This window comes from Phyllostomus discolor, chromosome 6, assembly GCF_004126475.2.
Source record: "Phyllostomus discolor isolate MPI-MPIP mPhyDis1 chromosome 6, mPhyDis1.pri.v3, whole genome shotgun sequence".
Lineage (NCBI taxonomy): Eukaryota > Metazoa > Chordata > Mammalia > Chiroptera > Phyllostomidae > Phyllostomus > Phyllostomus discolor.
In genome coordinates, this window is record NC_040908.2 from 156,112,096 (window position 1) to 156,136,691 (window position 24,596).

The following is a 24,596-nucleotide window of genomic DNA, read 5'->3' on the forward strand; positions in this document are numbered from 1 at the left end:
AGTAGGAGGGATCACAATACCCGACACTAAACTATACTACAAGGCCACTGTAATCAAAACAGCCTGGTACTGGCATAAAAACAGGCACATAGACCAATGGAATAGAACAGAGAGCCCAGAAATAAGCCCAAGTCTCTACGGTCAATTAATATTTGACAAAGGAGGCAGCAACATAAAATGGAGTAAAAATAGCCTCTTCAACAAATGGTGTTGGGAGAACTGGACAGCCACGTGCACAAAAATGAAACTTGAGCACCAACTTACACCATATACAAAAATAAATTCAAGGTGGATAAAAGACTTAAATATAAAACGTGACACCATTAAAGTCCTAGAGGAGAACATAGGTAGGAAAATCTCAGATATTTCACGAAGAAACTTTTTTACTGACTTGTCCCCTAGAGCAAGGGACATAAAGGAAAGAATAAACAAATGGGACCTCATCAAAATTAAAAGCTTCTGCACAGCTAAAGAAAACAGTATCAAAATTAAAAGAGAACCAACTGTATGGGAAAACATATTTGCCAATGATACCTCAGACAAGGGTTTAATCTCCAAATTATATAAAGAACTTACAAGACTGCACTCTAAGAAGACAAGGAACCCAATTAAAAAGTGGGCAAAGGACTTGAACAGACACTTCTCCAAGGAGGACATACAGAAAATCCAAAGACACATGAAACGATGTTCAATATCGCTAGCTATCAGAGAGATGCAAATTAAAACCACAATGAGATACCACTTCACACCAGACAGAATGGCCATCATAAACAAAGCAACAAACAACAAGTGTTGGAAAGGTTGTGGAGAAAAGGGGACCCTAGTGCACTGCTGGTGGGACTGCAGACTGGTGCAACCACTATGGAAAGCAGTATGGAACTTCCTCAGAAAACTAAAAATGGATCTGCCTTTTGACCCTGCCATTCCACTGTTGGGACTCTATCCTAAGAACACTAAAACACCAATTCAAAAGAACCTATGCATCCCAATGTTCATAGCAGCACAATTTACAATAGCTAGATGCTGGAAGCAACCAAGATGCCCATCAGTAAATGAATGGATCAAAAAACTATGGTACATTTACACAATGGAATTCTATGCAGCAAAAAGAAAGAAGGAGCTCCTACCCTTTGCAACAGCGTGGATGGAGCCGGAAAACATTATGCTAAGCGAAACAAGCCAGGTAGTGAAAGACAAATACCATATGATCTCACCTTTAACAGGAACTTAAATAACAAAACAAAGAAACAAGCAAAATATAATCAAAGACACTGAAATAGAGGCCAGGCTGACAGTGCCCACAGAAGAGAGTAGAGGGAATTTAAGGGGACAGTGGGAAGGGTTCACAGGAACAAACTTAAAGGACATATGGTCATAAACTAAGGGGAGGGTGGTAATGGGAGGGAAGTGGGGAGGAGTGGGAGGGGGGACTGGATTGGGAGTAAAAAGGAGAAAACTGTATTTGAACAATGATTTAAAAAAAAAAAAAAACAGGTCCCGAAAGACCTTTTTTTGCGGGAGGCATAAAAAAGAAGTTGTATTTTCTTAAGTACTATATGAGGGATTTTAGACAGACCAGTGGTGTGGTGATATCTGAGTTCCAGAAAGAGCATTGTAGAGGCAGTGTGGAAATGGCTTGGAGGGCGATACTGGGGGCCGGGAGCATAGTTAGCAGACTTGCGTCAGTTGAAGTGAGAGAGAGCAAGAGCCAAAACTAAGGCAGCATCCACAGAGATGGAAGGGGTGCTTTCAGATAGAATCCATGGGATCTGGTGACTTGGTTTGACATGTAAGGTGAGGAAGACGACCAGTGATGAATTCCCAGGTAAGTGTACAGTTCTGTAGCATTAAGTGCACTCATCGAGTTCTGAACCATCCTTACCATCCACCTCCAGAACTTTTTCCTCTTCCCAAACTCAAACTCTGTACCCATTAAGCACTAACTGTCCATTCTCCCCTTCTCCCAGCTCCTGGCAACCACTATTTTACTTTTCTGTCTCCATGAATTGGACTGCTCCAGATATCTCAATATTAGTGGAATCATATTATATTTATCCTTTTGTGAATGAATTATTTCATTTAATATTATATCCTTAGAATTCATGCATGTTGTGGCAAGTGTCAGAATTTCCTTCCTTTCTAAGCGTGAATAATACTCCATTGTATGGGTACACATTTTCTTTATTCATTCATCCATTGATGGACACTGGGGTTGCTTCCATCTTTTGGTTAATGTTAATAGTACAATATAAGGTTTGGAAAAATTGGTATTTCTTTAGGACACAGTTAAAAAGCTTCAGTAAGCAGCAGGAAATATAGGGCAGGTTTTAGAAATATAGTTTTGGGGAAGTAGAATAAAGTTGACTAAAGTAAGGTTTTCATTTCACCTTACAAATCCTTGAGAGGAGCTATATGCACTAGGAAATGCACATTTTTATATTTGCATACTGTTGGTGTGGCATATTCTGATCATATTTTAAGGAATATATTAAGAAAAACACAGATTAAAAATGTCTTTATTGCCCTGGCTGGGTGGCTCGGTTGGTTGGAGTGTCACCCTGTACACCAAAAGGTTGCTGGTTCAATCCCTGGCTGGGGAGCATATGGGAGGAAACCAATTGATATTTCTCTCTCATATAAATGTTCTCTCTCTTTATTTCTTTCTCACCCCTTTCCTCTCTCTCTAAGATCAATTTTTTTAAAAAGCATATCGTCAAGTGAAGATTTTAAAAAATGGCTTTGTTGATACTTTAAAGATCTCGGTGAGATGAAAGGCAAAAGGTATGCCACCGAGAACTTCTTTTTAACAATGGAATTAGATGTTTACATTCAGGATATTAAAATAGATTAAACTGCTCCAAGATTTTCAGATTTAGAACCTCTTCATCAAAATCTCTGTTCACATCTGTTTTCAAGGGCATGTTTGTATTCCCACCTTTACATTGTGTTACTCCAGACTAGTGCTGAGAACCTTCAAAACAGTTTGTTTAGTGATTGTAACTTAGAGGGAGGCCTAAACTGTTTCCTCGTTCATTCAACAAATATGTCTGCTAGACAACCATGTGCCTGGCAGTGCTGTTAGAGGAAGTGTACAGGCACACTCCCTGCTTCCGGTGAATTTATAAGAACCCCATCCTGCTCTAGTGGCTGTTACTGCTACTTTATGTATAGCCACTAAAACTTTTTTCTAAAACTTCTCCTCTGTAGTATCTTACTAGACCATTTCCACTATCCTAAGAAATAGGTAAGGTAGCTAATGTTGTGCCCATTTTATAAATAATGAAATTATACAACTTGTGTGATTGCACAGTGGATTAGTAGCAAAGTTGGAACTAAAACTCCAATGTACTAATTTGCTAATGTGCTATTTCTGCTGTTTCTACTGGTCCAGTCATACAGTTTTCTGTGACATGAACTCCAGAGATCATCCATCTCGGTTACACTACCACACAAGAAATACTCAGTGTCCTGAGAATAGCACGGTTGGCAAAAACCAGTGTGGCCCCATTTTAAGTGAACTACTGCAGAAAAGCTAACCTATCACTCTCTACATAAAGAAAACTGGGCACTGGGCATGTGTAGGTGGACTTCGTACTATTTCCTGATCCTTTCCCAGTGCCTTAATCAGTCAGCAAATATGCACTGAATACTCACTGCATTGAAGAATGGTGCATATAGACTGAGCTGGTTTCTGTGAAATAGCACATGGAGATAGGTAACTATGGAAAACAGTCTTTAAATGTCCTTAATTCTCTTCCTGATTTAGAATTGGGGCCTCTTCAAGAATTTATTTACTATCACAAGGGATCCATATAGCATTTGAACTCTAAGCAGATGTGGGTTTCTTTATCTTTCTTATAGCAGCTGCCAGTGATTGATTTATCCAGCTGCTGAGAGGGAGCACCTCCAGGTTCTCCCTGTTTCTATACAAGACCTAGATTTTGTGCTGGATATCTTTTACTGTGCTTCTTAACCAGTTTCTGTTTCTTAAAGACCAAATGCAACATTTGTGTCTAGGCAATACTAAAATCTTTGATTAAATACTTTTAATATATTCTCAGTTTCTTCCAAGAAACTTCAGAATATTTTTCAGTCCCAGAATGTGAGGGTCCCCAATTTTAATCCAAAGTGAGTAAAAAGCATTCAGAGGCAAGGTTGCAAAAGAAAATACTAATCCCCATTTTTTCAATTAGAATTCCAAGTATGAGACTCCTATTCAGTGGAGCCTCTCCTATATTATTCTCCTGCAAGACAACTAACTTCCTTAGAGTACCATGCACATATTATATATAGCACTATCCAGAGGAAATAACTCTTTGGGGAGGTAGCAAAGAGGAGCAGAGTTCCGGCATAATACATCTAAAAATGAAGCCACTTGTAGAAAACTAAGGACTTGGATTCCTCCTGGAAGAGTTTATCCAAGTTTTTAGCAGGCACAGGGATGCAGAGTCATTTCTACGTATTTGAGATTTGAATGATGCTAATTTTCCTATGTCTGAATTTCAAATAACCTCATTAAGATTATAGTGAACCTCCTGCTACCAGGCAACTTTAAACTCTTGGAAACAAAAAGATCTACTCAAATGCAATAAGCCTTTAAAATTCAACTTCTCACTTTGGTATTTCTTTCAATATAGAAAGATTAATATGAATTTTCTAAGTCTGGCAAAGATTGAAATTCCCTTAAAGTAAATCTTTACTTCTGTTTAAGGATATTGGCTCAAAACAGCTTTTGTCCATAGTTTATTTTCAGTTTATTAGAATTTAATTTTGAGCTTTGTGCTTTTACCAACATATATATATTTCATTTAATAAAATAGTGATTGGTGCTTCCTCTTCTGCACATGAAGTGCCTACTAAAGGAATCGTACTGCCATAAACAGCTAGAAAATCAGGCAATGTCCAGTGTGTGAAATAGGACTGTGGTCCCTGAGAGGCAGTTCCCAAGAGACAGAACAGGAAAGAAGGTCGTCAAGGAGCCTGGCAGCCTTTGACTGTTGAGGAGCGGAGTTGAAGAGACAGAGACTGGGGGTAAGGGAAGCCATGGGAGCCAGAATTTACAGGGCAGCGTACCAGAGAGGAGGGGATAGGTAGCTCAGTAAGTTCTGCAGAGCTGCAGGCAGATATTTGAGTCTTTGGCTATAAACTCTGCCCATATGTGGGCTGGAAAAAGAACCACCAGAAAACAGTAAGTCAAACAATTCCTGGAGTATATATAGGGATAGGGATAGTTCACACTTCTACCAGTCAGAGTTGAGAAACCTCAAAATACACAGAACATTGGCATTGGTTAGAGTCCTGAGCAACTTAAAAGCATAAAAGGATTCAACTGATATGCATGTAACTTAACTGTATACCTAAACAAAACTAATACTCCTTAAAGGAATTCAATGAAATCCAGCATTCAATAACATAAAATTCATGAAGTATGGCATCCAATTAGTAATTGCTTGACAGACCCTGAGTGGTGTGGCTCAGTTGCTTGGATGTCCTCCCACAAAGAGAAAAGTTGCCGGTTCGATTCCCAGTCAGGGCACATGCCTGAATTGTGAGCCCAGTTCTTGGCTGGGGCACTTGTGAGAGGCAATTGATTGATATTTTATCTCTCTCTCTTTCTCCCTGCCTTCCACTCTATCTAAAACAAGTAAATAAAATCTTTTAAAAAATAAAAAATAAATTGCCAAACATTAAAAGGGGCAGAAATATGATCCATAACTAGGGAAAAAAATCAGTCAATAGAAACACAGACACAGAAATGACAGAGATGATCATATTAACTAACAAGGACTTTTGAACGGTTTTATATGTAAAGGAAAACATAATCTGGTTAAGAGATAAATGGATAATGTTAAAAAGATCCAAGTGGAATTTCAAAACATAAAAAATATAATATCAGAAATGAGCCCTGGCTCGTGCAGCTCAGTGGATTGAGTGCTGGCCTATGAACCAAAGGGTCGCCAGATCGTTTCCCAGTCAGGGCACATGCCTGGGTTGTAGGTCAGGTCCCCAGTAGGGGACACTGGAGAGACAACCACACATTGATGTTTCTTTCCCTCCCTTCCTCTTGCTCTCTAAAAATAAATAAATAAATCTTAAAAAAAAAGAAATAATAGTAACAGCAGCAATTAACATTTAAATTTTTTCTTTTCTTTTTTTAAAGATTTTATTTAGCCCTGGCTGGCGTAGCTCAGTGGATTGAGTGCGGGCTGGGAACCAAAGTGTCCCACGTTCGATTCCCAGCCAGGGTACATTCCTGGGTTGCCGGCCATAACCCCCAGCAACCGCACATTGATATTTCTCTCTCTCTTTCTCTCTCTCTCCCCCTCCCTTCTTTCCCTCCCTAAAAATAAATAAATAAAATCTTTAAAAAAAAAAGATTTTATTTATTTATTTTTAGACAGGAAGGAAGGGAGAAAGAGAGGGAGAGAAACATCAATATGTGGTTGTCCCTTGCACACCCCTTACTGGGGACCTGGCCCACAACCAAGGCATGTGCTGTGACTGGGAGTTGAACTGGCAACCCTTCAGTTTGCAGGCCCGTGCTCAGTCTACTGATCTGCACCAGCCAGGGCACAATTAACATTTATTAAGTGCCTCCTATGTAGATTATCTCATTTTTCTTCACAACAATCCTATGTAGTAAGTAGATACTTTTATTATATTTTTTATATAGAAAATGAAGTTGAGATCTAGAAGTTCAATAGCTTGTTCTGGGTCCCACATGTTATGAGTGAAAAAGCCAAAACCAAAGAAGCCAGAAAGCTGGCTAGGAAGAGTATTCTTTTTTAATGTGTTCTGCATCAGACAGTGTATGAGATGCTTGACATCCGAATGAGTACATGGCAGTAGTTGCCCTCAAGGAGCTCACTTACCAGAAGGAGAAACAGAGCAGTCTAGAAATAGTTTCCATGGAGTGTAAGTGATGATCAGAGCCCCGTATAAGATTCAGTGACAGGGCATGGGGGGGAGTTGTTTTTCCTGCCGAAGCTGGGGGGGGAGCTATAAAGGAGCAAAGGCAGTTGGGACGGATCTTGGAGTGGTGAAAGCTGTTAAGCAAATAAGGAGTACATTCTCAAAAAGAGAAAACAAGATGTTTGAAAGCGTGATGACAGGAAACAACATGGCTCCTTTGGGAAACACTAAGAAATTCATTGTGGTGGTGCTTAGCACATGGGAAAGGAATCAGTACAACCTCATGACTTTGTGCAGTATTTTCAGAGTATGGAAGATAGAAGGGAAGGCAGGTAGTAAGACTGAAGACAAAAGCCAGTTAGGAGCTGGTTACAATAGAACAGCAAGTGGCATGGAACCACAGACCTATTTAAGGAGTTGGTTTGAGGACAGGACTTGCCGATGGATTGGGTGTGAGGTGTGGGCAAGAAGAGTCAAGAATGAATGCCACAATCTGAAGTATCACCAATTTCATCCATCCCTTTATTTGTTCCCTTTCTCCCCCCTCCCCTGCCCCCCTTTTTATGTTTTACTCTGAATTCACAGTAGTTTTATCTCAGAGTATGGGTATATTCATTTATTCAACAAATAATCTCTCAGTTGCTGGTGATAAAGCATTGAGCTGAAGAGACAGATATTCCCGTGCTCATTGAATTGTGGTCTAATAATCTGAGATTTGAACAAAATTCCTGCTCTTTTAAAAGCATCTCACATTCTAGGAATCAGGGAATTGCAGTGGGTCTGAATGGTCAGATGATAAAAATTGTTACTTTTTCCTAAAATATCTAATGTTATAGTGGGTGAGGTGATTTCAAGGAAAATTCTAGACAATTTAGATGGAAAAAAAGATTTGGTCTGATTTTTCTGTGTAATCGCCTCAAACTTCCACTTGATTTTGCTTTTCACTAATCCTCACCCTTACCACTAAAAACCATTCTAGGAGAGTTAGCAGTACTTACTTCAGGGGTAGGGTGGCTGTCTGGTTTGAAATATTAAAGACTGCTTGTATCTTTTGTAATTTTTAAAATGCAGACACAAATCCGTCCATGTAATCTCTTCACTCTTGGTTTCCTCCGGCCAGTCATCTTCACCTGCTCCCGCGGGTGCGTCCCCGCCTCTCGTTTCCCCGGAAACCGGATGTGGCCAGTAAACAACTTCTTCAGCCTCAAAGTCCTGTTTCCTATCTCCCGTTTCACTTATTTCTTCTCAGTTCCTAACTTTCTTTCTTTTTCTTTTACATTTTTACTTCCTTCATCAGAATCTTTTCTCCAGGGAGAACATTGACATTTGATGTCCCTTCAAAGCTTTCAGCTCACTGCCTTCAACAACCTTAACATCTCCTTCCATTTAATTTTCCCTTTTTTCTATTTTGGTTATTTGGGGCTGTCACACATGTCACACAAGCATTCCTGGAATGCGTTGTCACCACCTCCTCTCCCACCCAACCCTCCTCCTGCTCCATACATAACACCCTGAGGTTGCTAACGAATCTTGATCCTTTTAGGTCTTAGTTTAAAGGTCAGCTCCTTAAAGGAGCCTTCTCTGTGACCCCCCTTCTCATCTGATCATACCTTTCATTACTCTTTTTCACATCGCCCTGCAATGTTTAGTCATACCATTTAGAGTAGTTTCTGACTACATGTTTTTTGGATGACTCTTTACCTAACGTTCATTCCCCTTATTAAATTGTAAACTTTTTGAGGGCAAGAACCTTGTTTGTTATGCCAATAACTATTTTCCTAGAACCTAAGATACCTAAATGATCTTTTTTTGGTTATTTAATACAAAGGCCCACCATTTTCCAATCACTATATGGAGGATAAATTATTGAATGGATTATATTATTATCATCTCTTATTTTAGAGGATAGGATTGGTTTGTTTTGAAAATCTGCTTCATACTAACTTTTCAAATTGTATTGGAGCCTTGATATAAAATAATAATAACCACCAGTTATTGACGACCTACCATGTGCAGGGCACTCCCTCCCACGTTTGAACGTATGTTCAAAGTGTCCCACTAAAATCTGGCCCATTAAAAGCTATACTATATTAAATGACACCTAACTGAAATATTTAGTACCCACTGGTGCTTACAAAGAAGAATGAGAAAGATTTAGATCCTGATCCGTATTCCTGATCTGTATGCTGACTTTCAACATTGGAGAGGATCTGACCGCTAGTACCTCTTTGCCTTCTTTTGTATTCTGGATCCAGCCTTTGTGCTCCGAAAGACGTCACAAGCTAGTGGTCAGCCAGCTACACGTGCCTGGGACTACGGTCACGTTCTCTTTGGTTTGTAGTTTTAAAAACAACTTTTAAAGAATTAGATGCCAACATTTAACGTAAAAACGTCAATGCAGTTTCACTTACAGAATGGAAAATCCAATACCATGCCCACATTCCAACAGGGAGACAGTTCGCCAGGGCAGAGGTGCAGCTGCTCCCTTCAGACTGGGCATGTGGCCTCAGATTTACCACCGTCCCCAGCTGCCTTGCTTCCCCTGCTTGTGTTTCCTGCCCGGCCTCTGCAGGCATTTGGGTTTGCTGCCATTGCTCGAACTTCTTGGTCCTTTTATAATCACTTGGAAGAAAGGTAGGGTTACACTGTTACTTCAGAAGAACAAGGGGTCAGGAGCTTACTCCTCGACTAGATTCTCTTTCTCTTTTCTCTTTGTTATTGTGATGTCTCAAAAAATTTTAGAATTAGAAGGGAACTCAGAAGTCACCTCGTTTTGAAACTAGGTATAGTTTTTTTTTCAAGATACATATATTTTTTCTCTATTGTGATAAAATATATACAATATAAAATTTACCATCCTAACCACTTTTTAAATTGAGAAATGCTTTCTTTGGTGGTAAAATGGAAATAACATAAAATTGACCATTTTAACCATTTTTAAGTGTACAGTTCTGTGGCGTTAACTGCATTCACATTGTTGTGCCGCCGTCACCATCTCCCATCTCCCTACCTTTTTCTTCCCAAACTGAAACTTCCTACTCATTAAAAAGTAAGTCCCCATTTCTCCCTCCCCCACCCCCTGTGTAACCCTGCTTTACTGTCTCTATGTATTTGTCTATTCTAAGTACCTCATCTAAGTGAAATTATACATATTTGTAGTTTTGTGTCTGATTCATTTCACTAAGCATGCTGTTTCACAGTGGCTGTAGCATCTATCTGAATTCCATTTTTTCTATGGCTGAATAATATTCCATTGTGAGTACATCCCATATCTCATTTAACCGTTCATCTGTCACGGGACGCCTGGGCTGTTTCTGCCTTTTGGCCATTGTGAACAACGCTGCTGTGAGCGTGAATGTGCAGGGTATTGTCTGAATCCTGTCTTTGATTCCTGGGTGTATACTTAGGAGTGGAATTGCTGGGTCACGTGATAAATCTATGTTTAACTTTTAAGGAAAGCACCATGCTGTTTCCCTCAGTGGCTGCACCATTTTGTATTTTCACCAGCAATTCACAAGGATTCCAGCTTCTCCCAGTTGACTATTGACTATTGACAACTCTTGACTATTTCCTGCTGATTTGGTTATAGGCATCCAAATGGATGTAAAGTGGTATCTCATTGTGGTTTTGATTTGCATTTACCTAATGACTAGTTAATAATGTTGAACACCTTTTCATGTGCTTGTTGGCCATTTATATATCTTCTTTGGCAAAATGTCTATTTAAGTTCTTAACCCATTTTAAAAGAGTTTATTTACTTATTTTTAGAGAGAGGGGAAGGGAGGGAGAGAGAGGGAAACACCAGTGTGTGGTTGCCTCTCATGTGGCCCCTAGTAGGGACCTGGCCAGCACCCAGGCATGTGCCCTGACTGGGAATGGAACCTGTGACCCTTTGGTTCTCAGGCCGGCACTGAATCCACTGAGCCACACCAGCCAGGGCCCTTCTCTCATTTTCTAAATTGATTTGTTTGTTTTTTGAGTTGTAGTTCTTAATATTTTCTGAATATGAATCCCCTGTTTGAGACAAGATTTGCAAATATTTTTCTTTTATCCTGTAGTTCGTCTTCTTGCTTTCCTGAGAGTATCCTTTGATGCACAGAAGGTCTTGATTTTGATGAAATCTAATTTATCTATTTTTCTTTTCTTCCTTGTGCTTTTGGTGTCATAGCTATGAAATCATTGCCAAATCCAACATCATGAAGATATTAGATTGTCTTTTCAGAGTTTTATAATCTTAGCTCTTAAGTTTAGGTCTTTGATCCACTTTGAGTTAATTTTTGTACAAGGTGTAAGGTAAATGTCCAACTGCCTTCTTCTGCATGTGGATATCCAGTTTTCCCAGCACCCCTTTTTACAAAGACTTGCTTGGTGAACCCCCACCCAGGGTCCAAACGCACAACCTAGGTGCTGCCCTGACTGGGAATCAAACCCGTGACCTTTCAGCTTCCGCTCCAACTGAGCCACACCAGCCAGGACAGCCCTTGTTTTTCATATGATCCGATATTCCATAAATTTTTTAAAAAGATTTTATGTATTTACTTTTAGAGAGAGGGGAAGGGAGGGAGAAAGAGAGGGAGAGAAACAGCAATGTGTGAGAGATACACGGATTGGTTGCCTCTTGCATGCCCCCAACTGGGGACCTGGCCCACAACCCAGGCATGTCCCCTGACTGGGAATCGAGCTGGCAAACTTTCGCTTCACAGGCCCTCACTCAATTCACTGAGCCACACCAGCCAGGGTGAATTTTTTATGCCGTTGCTTTTCTAGTCTCAGTACAAAAACAACTACATTTTTACCACTTTGTTAGTATCTTAACACTTAAAGACTTCTGTTTTATAATGATCAAGCATTTTATAAAGAAATAAATCTACTTTTCTTGGTTCCATAACCACGTATAGTAACAAGTAGCAGAAGACTTTGATAACATCTATGCTCTCACCCAGTACAACTTAAAGATTTTATGTAATCTTGGTCTTTATGCCAACACACAGGGTGGGGCAGAAGTAGGTTTACAGTCGTGTGTATGAAAAAAGACATACAGGTTACGATTATTGCAGTAGCTTTAGCTCTGTTTTGCATACTAGCAACTATAAGCCTACTCTTGCCCCACCCTGTAGCCCTGGATTAAAAAGAAAAGAAAAAGACCAGAGCAAATAAAAAACTTTCTACTCAGTGACACATTTAGCAGTTCAAATATTTGAGTATATGTTTGTGGAGCAGAAGCCTCACAATGAGTTAACCTGAGAACACAGGTTAATAGTATCAATATATTAAAATTTACTGTTTAACGTATTTAGTGTGTATTTTCTTAGAGATTTTCACTAAAGGTATGTTCTTAGTAAGAAAAGTATTAAAATTAAACATTTGTATAACCTTACAAACGCTTCTGAAAAATTCTAGTGTTCTGGTTTGAAAACGACTGATGCACTTCAACACTTACCCCTCTAGACACTGCAAGGCTGAGGCCCAAGGCCTCCCAGCTGGGTGGTAAGTTCACGGCTTCCGTCTCTCAAGCAAGTGCTGCTTTGGCCCTGATACAAATATATACAAATGTATTTTATGTCATTTAGTCTCTAAGATAATGTGTAATTTCCTAGTTCTAAAATGTAATCCACACAGTAAAGGCAGAAGAATGTTATTGTCTGTGATTTTATATCCTCTTTCATTGCTTTACAGATGGAGGAAAGGCAGCTACAAGTTTTTTCATTTTAAGTTCCATTTTACCTGTCTTCAAGATTAAAAATAGTTTTTCCCTCTTTTATTAAAACCTAAATACCATGATTCTTGTTACTGAGGGCAATACTTGATTTACTGCATATTCCGTGCTTTGAAGAACATAAGCAGAATTTGGAAATTCTTTGAAAATATAACCAAGGTTTTTTTTTTTAAGTTAGGCTGAAGTGAGACTACCATGCAATGTGTCAACATAAGAAACGTCCAAACCTGTAGAGAATTTTTGTGAGTTTATCTGAACCAAACTGACAACAGTTACTGGGAAACAAAACTTCAACAGACTGAGAAAATGCCCCGGCAAATGGCAGTTTTGCAGCTTATTTTCTACATTAGAATCAAAGGAGGAGGCAAAAGGAGGGTTACATGGAATTCATTGGTGGCAGATCAAGGGGCAGAAGAAAGCAAAGTGGGGAAACCTCCGGGCCTGGATAAAAAGTAGAACAGTGAGATATTTCCTTTAAATTGGTGGGTGCAGGATAGTTAATTAACATTCACAGCACATGGAGATAGTATTTGGGGGAACAAGCTACAATGAGGGGTTCTGTGGTCTTGCCCTCTGGGGTGGTGGGTGTGCCCTGAGCAGGCCTGGAAAAGAAGGTGATGACTCTGGCATTCCAAAGGTCTGTCATCTTAGATCCAAAAAGACAATAGCCAGGCTCACTTCAGGGAAAGACTGACCTTTGTCAAGGAAGCTACAGGCCTCAGATGTGACTAACTGCTGAGCCTCGCGGTTAGTTCGGAATTTGTATGTGCAAACCGTGCTGTGAGCTTACTTTCAGCCTCTGAGCTTGTAGGCCCACTGTGCTGGCCTCCCCTGGGCTTGTCGGGTTTAGTGCGTGGCGGCTTTTCCATCCACAGACGTCGTTAAACCTGTGCTCTAAAGCAGATTTACCAGAAACTAGAATGGTATCTCTGAGGCTTCAGAAATCCCTTGCTCTTCTGGTTTTGTTAGAAAAGAAAGTAAATGACTAAATTAAAGTTTACACACCATGAATCAAAATAAAACCACCTTAGGTTAAAGATGTCAATTAAATAAACCATACTCTAATTTGGTTGTTTTGGTGGGTTTTAAGCTGGAAGGATATAAAAGCAAGCATAAGTAGTGTTGAAAATTTAATCTTTTCCAGTTTTATTTTGCTTGGCATAACCTGCTCATCATTCCCACTGCCACCACCTGACCCGAATTTAGAACTCTAATTAAACACATTGGAGAGGCTGTCAAAATGACAGATTTCCTGATCCCGTCTCCACCCTCCCGAATCAGGGGCAGCAGGGGAGGGGCCTGGAAATTTACTTTTTAACAAGCATTTCAGGTGATTCTTATTATAGCTCCAATATGGGAAACATTGAATAACTTAACTTTTTTCTTTGCTCCAGTCCTTGCTCTACACTAGTGGTTTTTCAACCCTGTTTGCATATCAAGTTCACTTTGGGAGCTTTTAAATACTAATGCCTAGACCAATTAATCAGACTGTTTAATCAGAATTGTTTGTGTTGGGGCCTACATATTTTTTAATGTGTTAAGTTAAAAAAATGAATTGCAGTATAACATATGTAGAGAAATATGCAAAATAATAAATGTACAGTTCAATGGATTTCTACAAAATAAACATAGTCATGTAACATCCATTCAGATAAAAAATAGAACATTACTAGCACCCTAGGTGCCTTTCCCAGGCCCCTCCTAGTCATCCATCCCCTCTAGTCTAACTTCTATCACCATAAAGTAGACTAGCCTGATTGTGAACTTCGTGCAGCCATACCCAGAGAGCATGCACTCCTTGGTGTCTAGCTTCTTCTTTAAAAAAGAAAAAAAAAACTTCATCCAAGGATATATCCAGAAAGAGAGGGAAGGGGGTGGGGGAGAGAGAAAGAGAGCAACCCTGATGTGGGAGAAACATTGATTGGTTGCCTCCCATATGCACCCATTTGGGGACTGAGCCTGCAACCTAGGTATATGCTCTGACCGGTAATCAAACCTGCAACCTTTCGGTTTGTGGGGAAGATGCTCCAAACAACTGACCCACACCCAGCAGGGCTAGCTTTTGCTCAATGTTATATTTCTGGCTTGCTGTTGGGTTTAGCTGCAGTTTCTTCTTTTTTATTGTACAGAATTCCAGTTTATGTATAAACCACAGTTTATTTATTCATTCTATATAGGTGGCATTTGGGTTGTTCTCAATTTTGGACTAGTACAAACAATATTGCTATAAACATACTTTTATATGTCTTTTGGTATGTATGAGAGACATATAAAAACCCAGAATTTATTTATAAGAAATTGTGTATTTATTCTTACATGTTTAAACTTCAGTCACCTTCAAAGTACTCTCCATTTGAAACAATACACCTATTGAGATGTTTTTTCCACTGCTCAAAACAGGTTTTGAACTTGTCAATTTTGATGCCTTTTAGTGCTTCTGCCATTTTTTGTTTCACCTTTTGCACATTGGCAAAACATTTCCCTTTGAGGATGTTTTTCATCTGGAGAAACAAAAAAATGTCTCTGGGGGTGAGATCAGGTGAATAGGAAGGGTGGAACATGGTGCTCATGCCGTTTTTGGTCAAAAACTGCTGACTGCTCAGTGTGGTGTGGGGAGGTATGCTCATAAATCACCCATCGTGAAATGGGCCAAGGTGTTGAAAGAGTAAAAAGAAAAAATTCACTGAGGCCGAATGCAGCCTCTCACAACAACACCAGCTGGTATACTGGTTGAGATGGGTTCCTAGAACACTCACCTAGTGGAGGAAGCCTGTACTACAAGGGGCCTGCCCTCCAGAAGATAATTCTGTTTTTTAGGGGGGTGTCCCCCTTCGTATTTAGTAGTGGAATTGTTGGGAATGTATATGTTCAGCTTTAGCACATATTCCCAAATTTCCAAAGTGATTGCACCATTTTCCACATTTAACTGCAGTTTGTGAGAGTTCCTGTTACTCTGCAACTTTTTTGGAGCCCATGAATTTTAAAAGCTCTGTAGGTGATCCCAATGTACATTTAAACTTGAGAACTTCTGCAAGACCTTTTATAAATATAATTCTGTAAAGCACAGGCCTGGGCTCATAACTCCTGCTTGTAACATCCATGGTTCTATGTTGCCTGGTAATGAAATATGAACTCCAGTTCCTTACATTGTAGGCCACTCATGATCTAACCCCAGCTTTCCCAACCCCTGCTCTCCTAGTCATAGCCTGCACTCTCACCACACACTCACTTCCCCCCAACACTGCTTAAGCTTTTCTCCTTGCACACCATTTTTTATGCCTTTCTATCTGTGTAGACCTTTCTCAAGTGCCTGTCACATTCCTGCCCATCCTCAGGTAGACCCAGCTCAAGTAACACATCTTCTAAAAGTCCTTGTGATTCCCACTTCCTCCCTTCCTTGCTCTCCTGTACCTCCATTCAAAAGTGAGCTGTCTTAATAAAAAAAATTTAAAAAAAATTTTAGAGTGAGCTATCTTACTGTACCTAGCGTATCTTGTATTTAGTTACTGGCAAACACATAACCTCTTTACTAAGATATCACATGGAGTTAAGAATGAATCGATTTTTATGTCTTTGCTATTTCCCCATCTCGACTGTAAATTTGTACTATCAAGCTTCATGGGAAGCTCAAAAGAGAAGGACTTAAGAGTTAAGTGGCCCTAGGTTCAAGTGGCCCTTTTATTGGCTACAGCTGTGTGACCATAGTCAAGTCGCTTTTTCTCGGCCTTACTTTTCTCATCTGTAATATGGACCATCTGCTACTTCAGCATTGTGAGAACTAAATGAAATAACGGACTAGAGCATTTAGTAATTTTGGCACAAAATGCTGCTCAATCAATGCCAGTTGCTTCTGCCATTCTTACAAGTATCATTATTGGCTCCTTGAGGGCTGAGACAGCCTGTTTTATCTCTGCATCTCCATTCAGTGCCTTTGCTTGCAGAAGGTGCTCAGTAAATGCTGGGTAAATAAGCTAATAAATGCCTGCTGAATGATTGGATGGGCCGTGCTTACTTATGGTCCATTTCCATGAATTCAGCCTGTCTTGGAAGGAGCAGATGAAATTTCAATTTAACCATTGGATATGGACAGAAAGTAGAGCTTCTAATACAGACTATAAAACAGTATTTAAAAGGCCAAAATCCCCAGTTTAACCATACAACAGCTGCTTTCCTTCTGCTGCCAGGAAATAGGGAAAACCGTCCAAGAGTTATTTGCTGTTTGTTTGTTCATCTTCTGATAAACATGCCATGACTTGGGCAGCGCACACTTCCCCTGCAGGCAAGCGTGGGTTTGGGAAGTTGCATGTAGCAACAGTAGGAAGAAATCCCCCACTCTGTGGGAGAGGTTCTTACGGGGACTCAGCTAACGCCATTTGCAGCTTTGCTGAGTTATTTACCAAGCTGAAGGGACTGGGTGTGGCAGGTCTGAGATTCCTCCTGGGAAGTTACTTCAAGAATCTTCTTAATTTCCTCGCCCTTCATCTTTGTTCTCTGGCTTTGGTGCAAGGGTGCAGCCAGTTGCGCCCAGTTGGCTGCTGTTCCCAGCACTGAATTCTTTGAAGCCAGTTGTTGCAGCCAAGGATTCCCTACTCTGTTCTTTCCCGCTTGCCCTGATTTAAAAAACAGTTCTGGAAATTCTCATCTGGCCTGGAGATTGATGAGAAGGAACTTTGTGGTTTACAAGCTGTTTTTCTAGATACATAGCACCAAAAAGACCTTTAGAACTTTCAATTATTTCTCAAAAACCCAATATTGATGGATTTTACATGAACAAATTATACAAAGTATGCTCAGCCATCACTATTATCATTTAAAAGTATTTTAGAGCTAAAGGCTGTACAAATGAGATAAGACTGATACTAGAGCACATTTATCACCACCTTTGACACTCACGGGAGGAACATAAGACCGTATTCACTGATTAGAACTTCAGGAAAGATATGTAACAAAACATACAAAGATTAATGAGCAGTCCATGAAAATGCTTACCAGGTGGCCAATATGTTTTAAAATATGAACAAATGAATGAATTGAAGCATGTTGTAATCACAGTGGGTCAGATGACAAAAGAATTGGTAGTCTGAAAAATATGTAATTTCAGTGTTCAAAACCATATTTTTATACTAATTGGCCAGTAATTCCTTGGAAGCATATATCTACTTTTAAAATAAATTAAGGAAGCAATAATGGACAATGAAGAGATAAAATTCTGGGCAGACACTTAAAATCTGTATTTATTGTCTCAAGTTGCAGACAGCATGATATGGTATACCATTTATATAAAATTATATACTTTTATGTCTATAGGTTTATATGCATACAAATATGTTTGAAAAGAGGTTTACCAAAATGTTATTAGTGGTTTTCTCTCAGTGCTGGGGTTTTACTTTTTTCTTCACACTTTTCTATATGGTTTGAGTTTTAAAATAATGACCATGTAACATTTTTATAATCATAAGAAAAATAAAGCTATGTTTATCTTGAAAGAAAAAAATGTTTTTGACCATCAGCTGTGCCCAGAGCAGAATGAGAAGTATGGGGTATCGGAAAGGAGGCTGCGGCCTGGCACATCCAGCTGGGAAGACAGCTAGAGGGGGTGCTAGTGTACTGTCCCATCAGGTGTCGGGGTGTGTCATTCAAGGAAGTGCTACAGGCCACCAGGAAGGGGCATGGTCATGTGACACTTTCACTGAAGAGAGGAGATTTGGGTTGGACCTTGAGAGATGGGCAGTGTTTTCCTAGGAGGAAGAAAGAGGATGTTTTAGGCTGCTTGAGCACTGAAGTGAAAATAATAATAATGGTGTTTGACCAGACAAAGAGGAAACCAGCTTATCTATAAGTAATAAGCAAATATGATTTGTGGTGGAGAAATTTGCTTTATTGCCAAGTCTATTCTATATCTCTAATTTGGTATATATGGCAAACTATATTATAGTATACTTGAGCATTTAAAAAATATCCTAGAAAAATAAATATAATTATTCCCTATAACTCGAAAGTGACATAAAAACTGATTGCTGTGAATATTTCATTATTTTGGTGTATTTGTGGATGGAAGACTTCAGTACATGGTCTGTGTGATCCTGTCATGTCTGTCCATAAGCTTGTTCTCGATTCAGCCAATGGCTTTTTGTGTAGGCTTCTAATTTGTAATTAGTATACCCTTACACCTTTCCTCGTCTATTAAAAAATAAAAATTGAGGCCCAAAGAATGGGAGCCAAAACTAAGGCATTTAAATTCAGACTTTTGAAGCAAAGGAGTCTGGATTCACTTTCAGTGCTTACTTGGTTAACATGACTACATTAAATTTGTGTTGTAGCCATGTAAACTAAATACTGTAGCCATGTAGACTATACTTATCATGCAAATAAGTCTGGCTGAGAACCATCTTTTTGAAACTTTAGAGATCAATGTCAATCATAAAGCTTTCCTTTTTGAATTCATTTATTTATTAAGCGCTTTCGGTGTTGAAAGCACTGTGCTAAGTGATGAAAGGTATCCAGAGAACTCATTCATTCACCTATGCTTTTATTCAGCAATATTTGTTGAGTGTGTCCTCTGTGCCAGGTATTATTTTAGTTGCTAGAACTAAAAAGAAAAAGAGATTATAGGAGCTCATAGTCTACTTGGAGGAGAGACAATGGACATGTGAATAAACAGTTACAGACTGCCGGTAGAAATCGTCAGGTCAAATATGTGTGTTTGTTCTCTTTATAGAACACACTAAAATTATAATAAAGGGGAAAAGGGTGTAAAGCTAAAAGGACAAAGAGAACAAGAGATGAAAAATGATAGGTGTCAACCAAATTTTAGAAGATGAACAGCATGACTATTATTGTACTTACAAAAGAGAAGGGTATCCAGTTGGTCCACAGAAGTCTAGAAGGGTTCAAGAATTGGAGGTGCCAGGTACTCTGAAATCAAGGGTGACAGAAGAGAGGAAAACAAGAGGGTTTGTTGAAAGTCTTGACAAGAAGCAGATGAATTCCCATATCCTCTCCCCCACATCAAGCATCAAGGTCACAGCCCTTCTCCATTCAGTGGAAGATAGGAGAAACTAAACTGGTTGAACTGTTGACTCAAGAATACCAGCTCAGAGCAGAGGCGAGATGGCCTCTGTGAAAACAGGAGATTAAGCCAATGTCTATGTGCTGAATGTTGACACCTCCTTCCATTCCTCCCCTTGCTGACCTCTCAGAATGGTGGCTGCCAAATGAATACCATCCAGACACGTGTCTGGAATGTCTTCTGGAGAAACTGAAGTAGCCCCGGAAAAAATCTTGACATTTAGGAGTTCTACAGTGAAATGATCAGATCTCAACCTATTCATTCTACGGTGGAACTCAATATCAGGAAGCTCCATCCATTCAGATAACCAGCTTTTTAGTAGTCTCACTCTAAATATGATGGACATATTCAAGGATCACCAGACTTCTGGGGGCAGTCTCTAACAGAGCCAAGACTAAACAAACAGGGTAGAGGCTGGGGGAACTCAGAAGAAGCAGTGACAATATAAGAAGCAGAAGAGGGAGTGGGGGGGAGAAAACTATACTTGAACAATGATTAAAATAAAAATTAAAAAAAAAAAGCAGAAGAAAATTTTCAGAGAGCTATATATCATTAGGTCCTTGGGGAAAAGAGAGAAGATATTGAATAAGACTAGATACTATAGAAAAAAGAAGAAGATGAAGAAGAAGAAGGGCCCTGGCCAGTATGGCTCAGTTGGTTGGAGTATTGTCCCATGCACCAAAAGTTTGCAGGTTTGATCCCTGGTCGGCACACGTACATAGGTTGTGGGGATGCAAATGGGAGGCAACCAATCAATGTTTCTCTCTTATATCAATGTCTGTGTGTGTGTGTGTGTGTGTGTGTGTCTATCTCTCTCCCCTCCAGTCTCCCTTCCTCTCTCTTTAAAATCAATAAACATAAAAGGGAAAAAATGTTTTAAAGGAACAAGAAAATTTTTGGATATTAAAAATAAAATAGCAAAAATAAAAAATTCAATAGAAATTCAAAAGTGAAGTTGAGAAATTGCCCAGAAAAGAGAAAGAAGAGAAGAAAATTAGAGGTCCAGTCCAGGAGTATAAGACCTCAAATAACTTGAATTACTAGAAAGAGAAGACAGAAAAACTAGAATGCCGTAAGGCTTCTCAACAGCAACAGTAGAAACTGAAAACAAATGAACATACTTCTGGCCAAGATGGAAGCATAGGTAGATAAGCTTTGCCTCTTCACACAACCAAAAGAAGGACAACAAATTTAAAAACAAAAAAATAACCAGAGTTGCCAGAAAATTGAACTGTATGGAAGTCTAACAACCAAGGAGTTGAAGAAGAAATATTTATTCAGACTGGTAGGAGGGGCAGAGATGGGCAGCTGGGACAGAGAGGACCCCTGGGAAAGTGGCAGCTGGACAACCAGGCAGTCCCACATTCACATATGGATAAACTGGGAGGAACAACTGGGGAGTGAGACAGACCACACAGCCCAGGATTCCAGCATGGGGAAAAGAGAGCTTCAAAACCTCTGGCTGTGAAAACCTCTGGGGGTTTCAGTGGCAGGAGAAAGTCCCATCCTCACGGGAGAGTTCATTGGAGAGACCCACAGTGTCCTAGAGTGTACACAAGCCCGCCCCCCCCCCTCCAGGAATCAGCGCCAGAAGGGCCCAATTTGCTGGTGAGTGGGGGGGAAGTGACTGAAAGCCAGCAGAGAGCTGAGCAAGCAGCATTGTTCCCTGTCCGACCCCTCCCCCACATACAGCGTCACAATGCAGTGATGTGGGTTGCCCTACCCTAGTGAATGAATACCTAAGATTCCACCCCTTACAACATAGAAGGTGTGCTGAGACAAAAAAAAAAATATTGGCCCAAAATTGAGAACAGATCAAAGCTCCCAAAATGGAACTAAGTGATGAAGGGATAGCCAGCCTATCAGATGCAGAGTTCAAAACACTAGTAATAAGGATGCTTACAGAAATGGTTGAGTATGGTCACAAAATAGAGGGAAAAGTGAAGGTTATGCAAAGTGAAATAAAGAAAAGGGAACCAACAGGGAAGGGAAGGAAACTGGGACTCAAGTCAATGATTTAGACCAGAAGAAAGAAATAAACATTCATCCAGAACTGAATGAAGAAACAAGAACTCAAAAAACAAAAACAAAACAAACAAAAAAAAAAGAAGAGAGGCTTAGGGACCTTTGGGACAACTTTAAATGTTCCAACATCCAAATCATAGGGGTGCCACAAGGGGAAGAGGAAGAGCAAGAAATTGAAAACTTATTTGAAAAAGTAATGAAGAAATTTCCCAATCTAGTAAAGGAAATAGACTTCCAGGAAGTCCAGGAAACTCAGAGAGTCCCAAAGAAGTTGGACCCAAGGAAGTACACACTAAGACACATCATAATTACATTACCCAAGATTAAAGATGAGGAGAGAATCTTAAAAGTAGCAAGAGGAAAGGACAGAGTTACCTACAAAGGTGATCCCATAACACCATCAGCTGATTTCTCAAAAGAAACGCTGGAGGCAAGAAGGGGCTGGAAAGAAGTGTTCAAAGTCATGAAAGAAAAGGACCTACATGCAAGATGACTCTATCCAGCAAAGCTATCATTTAGAATGGGAGGACAGATAAAGTGCTTTCCAGATAAGGTCAAGTTAAAGGAGTTCATCATTACCAAGTCCTTATTATATGAAATGTTAAAGGGACTTATCTGAGGATAATTAAAAAATAGAATGATCAAACTGTTGTGTTAAATTATGTTCAGTGGGAGACTTAGAGATTAATACTTCAGTTGAAGAAGTAGTGATCAATTAGTGCTTAGAAACTACAAGCAAACCAAGAAAGAGATAATTATTCCAAGAAAAATGAAAGGTTGTATAAGAAAGAAAATGTAATCATATACCTTGTGGCTTGGCTGTAAATAATATTTACATAGTATAAAAATCTAAGTACTACATGTTTTAAGTGAAAGTTGGCATTATTGTCTATATCAGAAAGATGGGGGTGGGAAATGTGTGTAGATGGGGAAAAGGAAAATTTCTCATCTTCAACCAAGAATCCAAAGATAATGTCTAAAATTTAAAAGTCAAGAAGTAGCAGCATAAACATATTAAAAAATGCTAAATGAAAAACAGAAGCCTCAATGAGTTTGTTAAGTGGAGCTGGTTAAAAGAGTTGCTAGTATGGTTTGGTTTGGAATCAACTGAGTTTGAAAGGCTAATAAACCTGTCAAATGAGCTTGTCCAACAGGGATTCAAGACTGACAGAGAGATTGGAAATGGAAGTACAGACAGTAGTTCAATCATGTGAATGGATGAGATCACTGAAGGGTGAAAGTGTAGTGGGAGAGGGGGATAAGGGCAGAACTTCAGGGAAAGCTTATATTTAAACATAAGGGAAGGAAGAAGAATCAGGGAAGAAACCATTAAAATGTAGGAAGAGGAAAAGAAATAGCATAATATGACATTACAGAAGCCAAAGGAGAGTTTCCAGGAAGGGATGGGTAATAGTATCAGTTGTCACAGGTGGAGAACTAAGAAAAGGTGTTTTGAATATATGGGTATTGGGAGATCATCCCTCACTTTCAAAAGAACAGGTTTAGTTGAGTGATGGAAGCAATGTTGAAGGGGCCAATGAGTGAACAAATGGGTGGTAGAAAAGGGGGAATAATGAATATAACACACTCTTCTAAGAAATTTGGCTTTGAAAACCAAAGGGAGTGGGGAAAGTAGGTTTAGTGAATAGTCTATGAAAGGCTTTTTAGATTAAGTGACCACTTGAACATGTATGGGTAGATAGCAAGGAGTTAATGGACCAGGCAAGATGAAAGATGCAAGTTTGAGGTGGGTAATTGATAGGCCACGGTCCCAGAGACACTGAGACAACACGGACTCAAGAGCACAGATGGAGAGAGTAATCCTAGTAAGAGAAGGGAAGGATTGCTTCCTCTGAGAGAGGGAAGGAAGAGGTGAGGATAAGTGAAGATGCAGAGAAGTATTAAGGTACAGAGGAAGGAAATTGAAGGATTAAAAAATCAGATGGCTTCAATCTTCTCAGTAAAATGGTTTGTCTGCTTAGAGCTGAGAGTTGGGACAAAGGGTTAGTGTAGAAATTTGAGAATGGAAAATGTCTGGGGCAGCTGCTGTAAGGAATGTAATACAAAGTTAAAGGGAGATGACTCAAGGATTACCCAGTAGCCATGAATGTCCAGTTGAGGTTAGATAGCATGAATTTGTAGTAAAGCCAATCGATACGGTTTCTGGACTACCTCCAAGAACGCTGCGTCTCCAAAAGTTGTGTTAGTCATCCTCTTGGCTAGGGAGGGGTTTCCTCAGAGTGTCTTAGGAGATATCCCAGGATGCAGAAGTTTTAGAAAAATGCTTGTCCAAGGAGAGTTAACTCTCCAGAGGACCGAAGAGCAGGTTTGCTTGTGGGATACTTTCATCTGTGGGTCATTCAGAGGTCTTGTGGGGAGAGTTGTGGGCAATGAAAAAAATATACTTCAAGAGACTTAGAGAAGCAAAGCAGTTTGGTATCAAAACGATCTGTAGCTGCATGGATAGACAGAAATCAGAGGGCGGGAGCGTGTTAGAGAACATCTGGGTTCAGACACAAGAAGAGCAGAAGAGAGGTGACATCACTGTGGGACCACACTGGGGACTACCTAGCCAGATGGGAAGACAGATGAAGCACTCTTGATGCAGATCACAAAACGGGCCCGAGTCAGGAGAGCGTGGCGATAGGGATTTTAGACATCAGGACATCAGCTTCAGGTTGCAGCCAGCCAAAAAGCTGTATGCCTGATTAATCCTTTCTTTCCTGTTTATGTTTTTCTGATCATTGAAAAGCACTTGTTGTAGAAATGCAGTCGTACAGACAAGCATAATGAAGCAGGAAAACAGTCACCTATAAATCCACTACTGACAGCACTCACCATTAATATACTTGCTTATTATATCTAGTTTTGTTT

At 39.7% G+C, this 24,596-nt stretch overlaps 1 protein-coding gene across 5 annotated transcripts in view; it reads left to right on the plus strand.

Annotated features, from left to right (window-relative positions):
• Nucleotides 1–24,596, plus strand: part of C6H11orf49 (chromosome 6 C11orf49 homolog) — a 170,653-nt gene that overhangs the window by 75,587 nt on the left and 70,470 nt on the right. The gene's annotated exons all lie outside the window — the stretch shown is intronic.